Below are 6996 nucleotides of genomic sequence, written 5' to 3'. Positions count from 1 at the left end.
ACAAGGGCCAAGTGTAATAATAAGTGTAGGGATCCTTTCTAATATGAATAAAACAATGACAAGTCCCCACCCAGTCGTACTCCTCCTTCCAGCTCTTGGAAACAAAGGAGCTTGGAAACTCCCTGAGCTCCTTGGCAGGTGGTTCATCCCCACTCAGCACCACTACGGAGTCCTAGGGAACACCAAACGACAGATACCTTTTAATTTAGGGGGGAAAGGAGAAACCCAGGTAAAAGGACCATGGTAACATGCTTACATGCAACAAGAGACAAAGGTAACCAGTATGTCAGGAGTATGGCCAACCCCACCCTTCCAGGTACTAATTGTCCAGTTTATTGAGGCTCAGGACTTCATCACAAAACAATCCCCATTCATCTAAAACCCCCGCTAAACTCAGCGATAGTCACAGCAGTGGCCGGGGGGAGGGAGGAGCATGATGGGAGGCATCATGGGGGCTCTCCTCCCCCTGTCTGTTCAGTCCAGAGAAGTCTGCACCACGAAGGTCTGCTCCAAGATGTAGCTACTTAGTCCAGCTCCACGATATCAGCTCTGCCAGTCTGGTCAGGCATTGCTGTGAAGTCAGCTCTATGCTGCTGCTAGTCCAGGCTTGTCCACTCCCACAAAACTGAGTACACAGTATTTATTCAAAATCTCCAGCTTGGGAGCAAAACTGACCCCAGCACAAAGTTCTTGTTGTTGGAGAGAAAGCTCCCAGCCTCTAAAATACAGCCCTTGGATGCTGAACTTGAATCCCATTCCTGAACCAGAGTCCATCAACTCAGAGTGACCCAGGGCCTATTTTGCACAATTCCTGTGCCCTTCCACGAGTACAGACACAGCAACCATCTACTATCATTTCTACAATCAGGCCATAGACAAATTCCAACTAAAGCAACAAATCAGTGTGTCAAACTACAGGTGAGCAGCACTGCGACTCATGTACATGAGGCTGGCGCAAGCAAGTTGTCCCCCTTTTCCCCTACAGAGGCAGCAGAGTTCCAGCCCTCTAAGCCCTCTAGTTCTGGGTTTACATTTGCCTTGCAGTAGGGATTACAAAGGATCCACTACATCTCAAATCCAGTCCTTGTTCTCAGTGCCCAGCAGGGTCAGATTGAAACAAACCAGAGCCCTAGGCACATACCCCCATGTAGTGGTTGCGTCTCTATGCTATGGCCAGGCCCCTGTAACTGTGGGCCTATCTTTTCTTGGGGCAGCAGTGACAGGAATCCCCAACATCTACTAGGATTGAGGGGGGTCTCACTTTTATCCATTGGGCAGGCTCCCTGCTGGACCAACATTCCTTGTTAAATAGGCTGGATCCTTCCCAGAGGATGGAGGACTCCGATCCTATCCAACCAAGCAGAGGAGTCTCTGTGGCCTCTAACATCACCCGCAGAGCTATGGTGAGGTGGCAGCAGCAAGGACCCCCTCACTGGTGTTGCCAGGGGCTCCAAAAACAGCAGGCAACAGAATTAATACACCATTGAGAAGAAAAACACTTCACCCCTCTCAGAGAAGCCATGGTTTCAGGATGTCTGCAGACTGAGGTAGACATCACTGCACCAGTTACATTCAGGTCAGGTTTCCAGGTTTCCTTTCAAACCATGAGAACTAGAAATGTATTTTGTTTTATTTAAAAAGGAAAGCTGAGATTCTGCAGTTAGAGCAGGACTCCAGAACCTAGGGCCCAAGACATTTGTCTGTAGTGCCTCTGAGTTAGTCTGTTGAGACCTCTACCTCCAGCTCCTGCTGCGTCACGTGAGGTGAGCAGCAAGGCTGTAAACCAATTTCTGTTAAATGAGTTCTTCCTATACCTTCTGCTGTTCCCTGGCATTCTCTGGGGTGTTTGAAGCACAAGCCACCTGCCTGTCCCACTTGATGGCATTTCCACTTCAGTGTGCTACTCCTAGTCCATTGCCACAGCATTTGAAACGCACACGGTGCTGCCTTACTGTCTGCTTAAGTAATCAGCATTCAGAAAGAATAGCAATATTTTGAACAGATGAGAACTGGGCTGTTCTTTGCGAATGCTGGCAGACGGTGCAGCAGAACCAGATGAATATCAAAAGATCTTCTGTTCCTTCACGGAACAGAGCAGTCACAACAGTGGCACAGTTCTTTGCTGCACCAGCTGTGGGGGATTTTTCTCAGCTAGACAAACTGGAAAATGCCCACTCTTTCCAACCCACAGTACTTCGTAGCAAGGGGAAAAAATCAGACAACACTGTGTGCTGCTCTACTGTAGCTCTTTGTTCTACCCGTCTGATACGGCCTTCCCTGAGTTTCTGTACAGGAGGTGCTACGTGCCACCGCAGGGACAAGCTCAAACAGCCTTGAATGCACTAGACGATGACAGAAATAGTTAAAAAGCAGAAAGGATCCAGTTTACTGCAGCCTGATAAATGAATTAGAAAGAGAACTGTCACTTCCCTTCACAACAAACAGCAACTGTTGGAGGTGGGAGTCTTTAAAATGAGGAGTTCATGTGGCCTGTGAAACAGCCCTGCACGTTGTAGCAAGCAGCACAGAAGACATATAAATGGGTGAGATTCCAGCCTAAGGGTATGTTTACACTACGAAATTAGGTCAGATTTATAGAAGTCAGTTTTGTAGAAAGCGTTTTTAATACAGTCGATTGTGTGTGTGTCCCCACACAAATGCTCTAAGTGCATTCAGTCGGCGGAGTGCATCCACAGTACCGAGGCTAGAGTCGACTTCCGGAGCGTTGCACTGTGGATAGCTATCCCACAGTTCCCGCAGTCTCCGCCACCCATTTGAATTCTGGGTAGAAATCCCAATGCCTGATGGGGCAAAAACATTGTCGCGGGTGGTTCTGGGTACATATCGTCAGGCCCCCCCTTCCCTCCCTCCCTCCATGAAAGCAATGGCAGACAATCGCTTCGTGCCTTTTTTCCTGGGTTACCCATGCAGATGCCATACCACGGCAAGCATGGAGCCCGCTCCGTATGTCTCCTGGGTGCCGGCAGACGTGGTACCGCATTGCTACACAGCAGCAGCTCATTGCCTTTTGGCAGCAGACAGTGCAGTATGACTGGTAGCCATCGTCGCCGTACTCCAGGGTGTTCTTTTAGCCGACCTCAGTGAGGTTGGTCGGGGCGCCTGGGCAAATATGGGAGTGACTCAGCCAGGTCATTTCTCTTTTAAGTTTCGTCTCATGGCGATTCAGTCCTGCCGGCAGTCATACTGCACCGTCTTCTGCCGAGCACCCAGGAGATGACGATGGCTAGCAGTCATACTGCACTGTCTGCTGTCAGCAAGATGTATAAAGATAGATGAAGTGGATCAAAACAAGAAATAGACCAGATTTGTTTGTATTCATTTTCTCCCCCCTCCCTCCCTCCACGAAATCAACGGCCTGCTAAACCCAGGGTTTTGAGTTCTATCCTTGAGGTGGCCATTCTGTTTCTCCTTGATGAAAAGCCACCCCTTTTGTTGATTTTAATTCCCTGTAAGCCAACCCTGTAAGCTATGTTGTCAGTCGCCCCTTCCTCCATCAGAGCAACGGCAGACAATCATTTTGTGCCTTTTTTCAGTGCAGACGTGATAGCACTGGGAACATGGAGCCCGCTCAGATCACCGCGGCAATTATGAGCACTATAAACACCGCGTGTGTTATCCAGCAGGATATGCAGAACCATAACCTGCAAGAAAAGCAAAACGAGGCGAGGAGGAGGCGACAGCAGCGTGGTGATGAGAGTGATGAGGACACGGACACAGACTTCTCACAAAGTACGGGCCCCTGCAATGTGCACATCATGGTGTCAGTTGGGCAGGTTCATGGCATGGAATACTGATTCTGGGCCCAGGAAACAAGCACAGACTGGTGGGACTGCATAGTGTTGCAGGTCTGGGTCGATTCCCTGTGAGCTGCAAAACTTTCGCATGTGTAAGGGCACCTTGTGACTTGCTTTCCCCTGCCCTGAAGCACAAGAATGCCAAGATGAGAGCAGCCCTCACAGTTGAGAAGCGAGTGGTGATAGCCCTGTGAAAGCTTGCAACACCAGACAGCTACCAGTCAATTGGGAATCAATTTGGAGTGGGCAAATCTACTGTGGGGGCTGCTGTGATGCAAGTAGTCAACGCAATCACTGAGCTGCTGATACCACGGGTAGTGACTCTCGGAAATGTGCAGGTCATAGTGGATGGCTTTGCTGCAATGGGATTCCCTAACTGTGGTGGGGCCATAGACGGAACCCATATCCCTATCTTGGCACCAGAGCACCAAGGCAGCGAGTACATAAACCGCAAGGGGTACTTTTCAATAGTGCTGCAAGCTCTGGTGGATCTCAAGGGACGTTTCACCAACATCAACGTGGGATGGCTGGGAAAGGTACATGACGCTCACATCTTCAGGAACTCTGGTCTGTTTCAACAGCTGCAGCAAGGGACTTATTTTCCAGACCAGAAAATAACCACTGGGGATGTTGAAATGCCTATAGTTATCCTTGGGGACTCAGCCTACCCCTTAATGCCATCGCTCATGAAGCCGTACACAGGCAGCCTGGACAGTAGTCAGGAGCTGTTCAACTATAGGCTGAGCAAGTACAGCATGGTGGTAGAATGTGCATTTAGGCATTTAAAAGTGCGCTGGTGCAGTTTACTGAGTCATTTAGACTTCAGCAAAACCAATATTCCCATTGTTATTACTGCTTGCTGTGCGCTCCACAATATCTGTGAGAGTAAGGGGGAGACATTTATGGCAGGGTGGGAGGTTGAGGCAAATCGCCTGGCCGCTGATTACACACAGCCAGACACCAGGGCGGTTAGAAGAATACAGGAGGGCGTGGTGCGCATCAGAGAAGCTTTGAAAACCAGTTTCAGGAATGGCCAGGCTACGGTGTGAAACTTCTGTTTGTTTCTCCTTGATGTAAACCCATCCCGGGTTCACTCTACTTTCCTGTAAACTAAGCACCCACCCCTCTCTGCTTCGATCACCACTTGCAGAGGCAATGAAGTCATTGTTGCTTCACATTCATGCATTCTTTATTTATTCATCACACAAATAGGGGGATAATTGCCAAGGTAGCCTGGGAAGGGTGGTGGAGGCGGGAAGCACCAGGTGGGGTGGTGGAGGAGGGAAGGACAAGGCCACATAGCACTTTAAAACTTATTGAATGCCAGCCTTCTGTTGCTTGGGCAATCCTCTGAGGTGGAGTGGCTGGAGGTCCGTCCCCCCACCATGTTCTTGGGCATCTGGGTGAGGAGGCTATGGAACTTGGGGAGGAGGGCAGTTGGTTACACAGTGGCTTCAGTGGCGGTCTGTGCTCCTGCTGCCTTTCCTGCAGCTCAACCATACGCTGGAGCATATGAGTTTGATCCTCCAGCAGCCTGAGCATTGACTCCTGCCTTCTTTCAGCAGGCTGACTCCACCTACCATCTTCAGCTCGCCACCTCTCCTTGCGGTCATATTGTGTTTTCCTGCACTCTGAGATTGTCTGCCTCCAAGCAGTCAGTGTGGGAGAACAGGATGAGGTCAGAGAACATTTCATTGCCAGTGTGGTTTTTTTCGCCTTCTAATCTTCGCTAGCCTCTTGGAAGGAGAAACATATGCAGCTGTTGGAGGGGAAAAAAAGGGAGAGTGGTAGTTAAAAAGACACATTTTATAGAACAGTGGGTACACTCTTTCATGGTAAACCTTGCTGTTAACATTACATAGCACATGTGCTTTCATTACAAGGACGCATGTTGCCTCTTTTTGAGGGTATGCCAGTTTGGTGTGAGAGATCATTCATGCAGGGCCGGGCAGCAGAATTCATCTTGCAGGCAGCCATGGTAAGCCACAGTCTTTTGGCTTCTTTAACCTTCATAACATGTGGGAATGGTTTCAAACAGCAGCGCCCTCATTTCCCATAGGAAGTAGCCGTTGGGTTGGCCATTAAAAATGGGTTGGCAATTTAAAAGGAGGGGCTTCAGTTTTGGGATTCATGTGCAGCAGAAACCCAACTAACTCCCCCACTCCGCAACCACACACCCAATTCTCTGGGATGATGGCTTCACCATTCCCCCACCGCATGGCTAACAGCAGGGAAGATTTCTGTTCAGCCACAGGCAAACAGCCCAGCAGGAATGGCCACCTCTGAATGTCCACTTACTAAAAGCACCCTATTTCAGCCAGGTGACCATGAATGATATCACTCTCCTGAGGGTAACACAGAGAGATAAAGAACGGATGTTGTTTGAATGCCAGCAAACACCGGGACCATACGCTGCCATGCTTTGTTCTGCAATGATTCCTGACTACATGCTACTGGCCTGGCGTGGTAAAGTGTCCTACCATGGAGGATAGAATAAGGCTGCCCTCCCCAGAAACCTTTTGCAAAGGCTTTGGGAGTATATCCAGGAGAGCTTTATGGAGATGTCCCTGGAGGATTTCCACTCCATCCCCAGACACATTAAGAGACTTTTCCAGTAGCTGTACTGGCCACGAATGCCAGGGCAAATTAATCATTAAACATGCTTGCTTTTAAACCATGTATAATATTGTCATAAATATAAAGGGAAGGGTAAACCGCTTTAAAATCCCTCCTGGCCAGAGGAAAAATCCTCTCACCTGTAAAGGGTTAAGAAGCTAAAGGTAACCTCGCTGGCACCTGACCAAAATGACCAATGAGAAGACAAGATACTTTCAAAAGCTGGGAGGAGGGAGAAAAACAAAGGGTCTGTGTCTGTCTGTGTGATGCTTTTGCCAGGGACAGAACAGGAATGGAGTCTTGGAACTTAGTAAGTAATCTAGCTAGGTATGTATTAGATTCTGATTTCTTTAAATGGCTGAGAAAATAGCTGTGCTGAATAGAATGAATATTCCCGTCTGTGTGTCTTTTTTGTAACTTAAGGTTTTGCCTAGAGAGATTCTCTATGTTTTGAATCTAATTACCCTGTAAGGTATTTACCATCCTGATTTTACAGGATTAGAGGTGATTCTTTTTTACTTCTATTAAAAGTCTTCTTGTAAGGAAACTGAATGATTTTTCATTG

The sequence above is a fragment of the Lepidochelys kempii genome, chromosome 2 (assembly GCF_965140285.1).
Source record: "Lepidochelys kempii isolate rLepKem1 chromosome 2, rLepKem1.hap1, whole genome shotgun sequence".
Classification (NCBI taxonomy): domain Eukaryota; kingdom Metazoa; phylum Chordata; order Testudines; family Cheloniidae; genus Lepidochelys; species Lepidochelys kempii.
Note: the sequence above shows the minus strand (reverse complement) of the source record.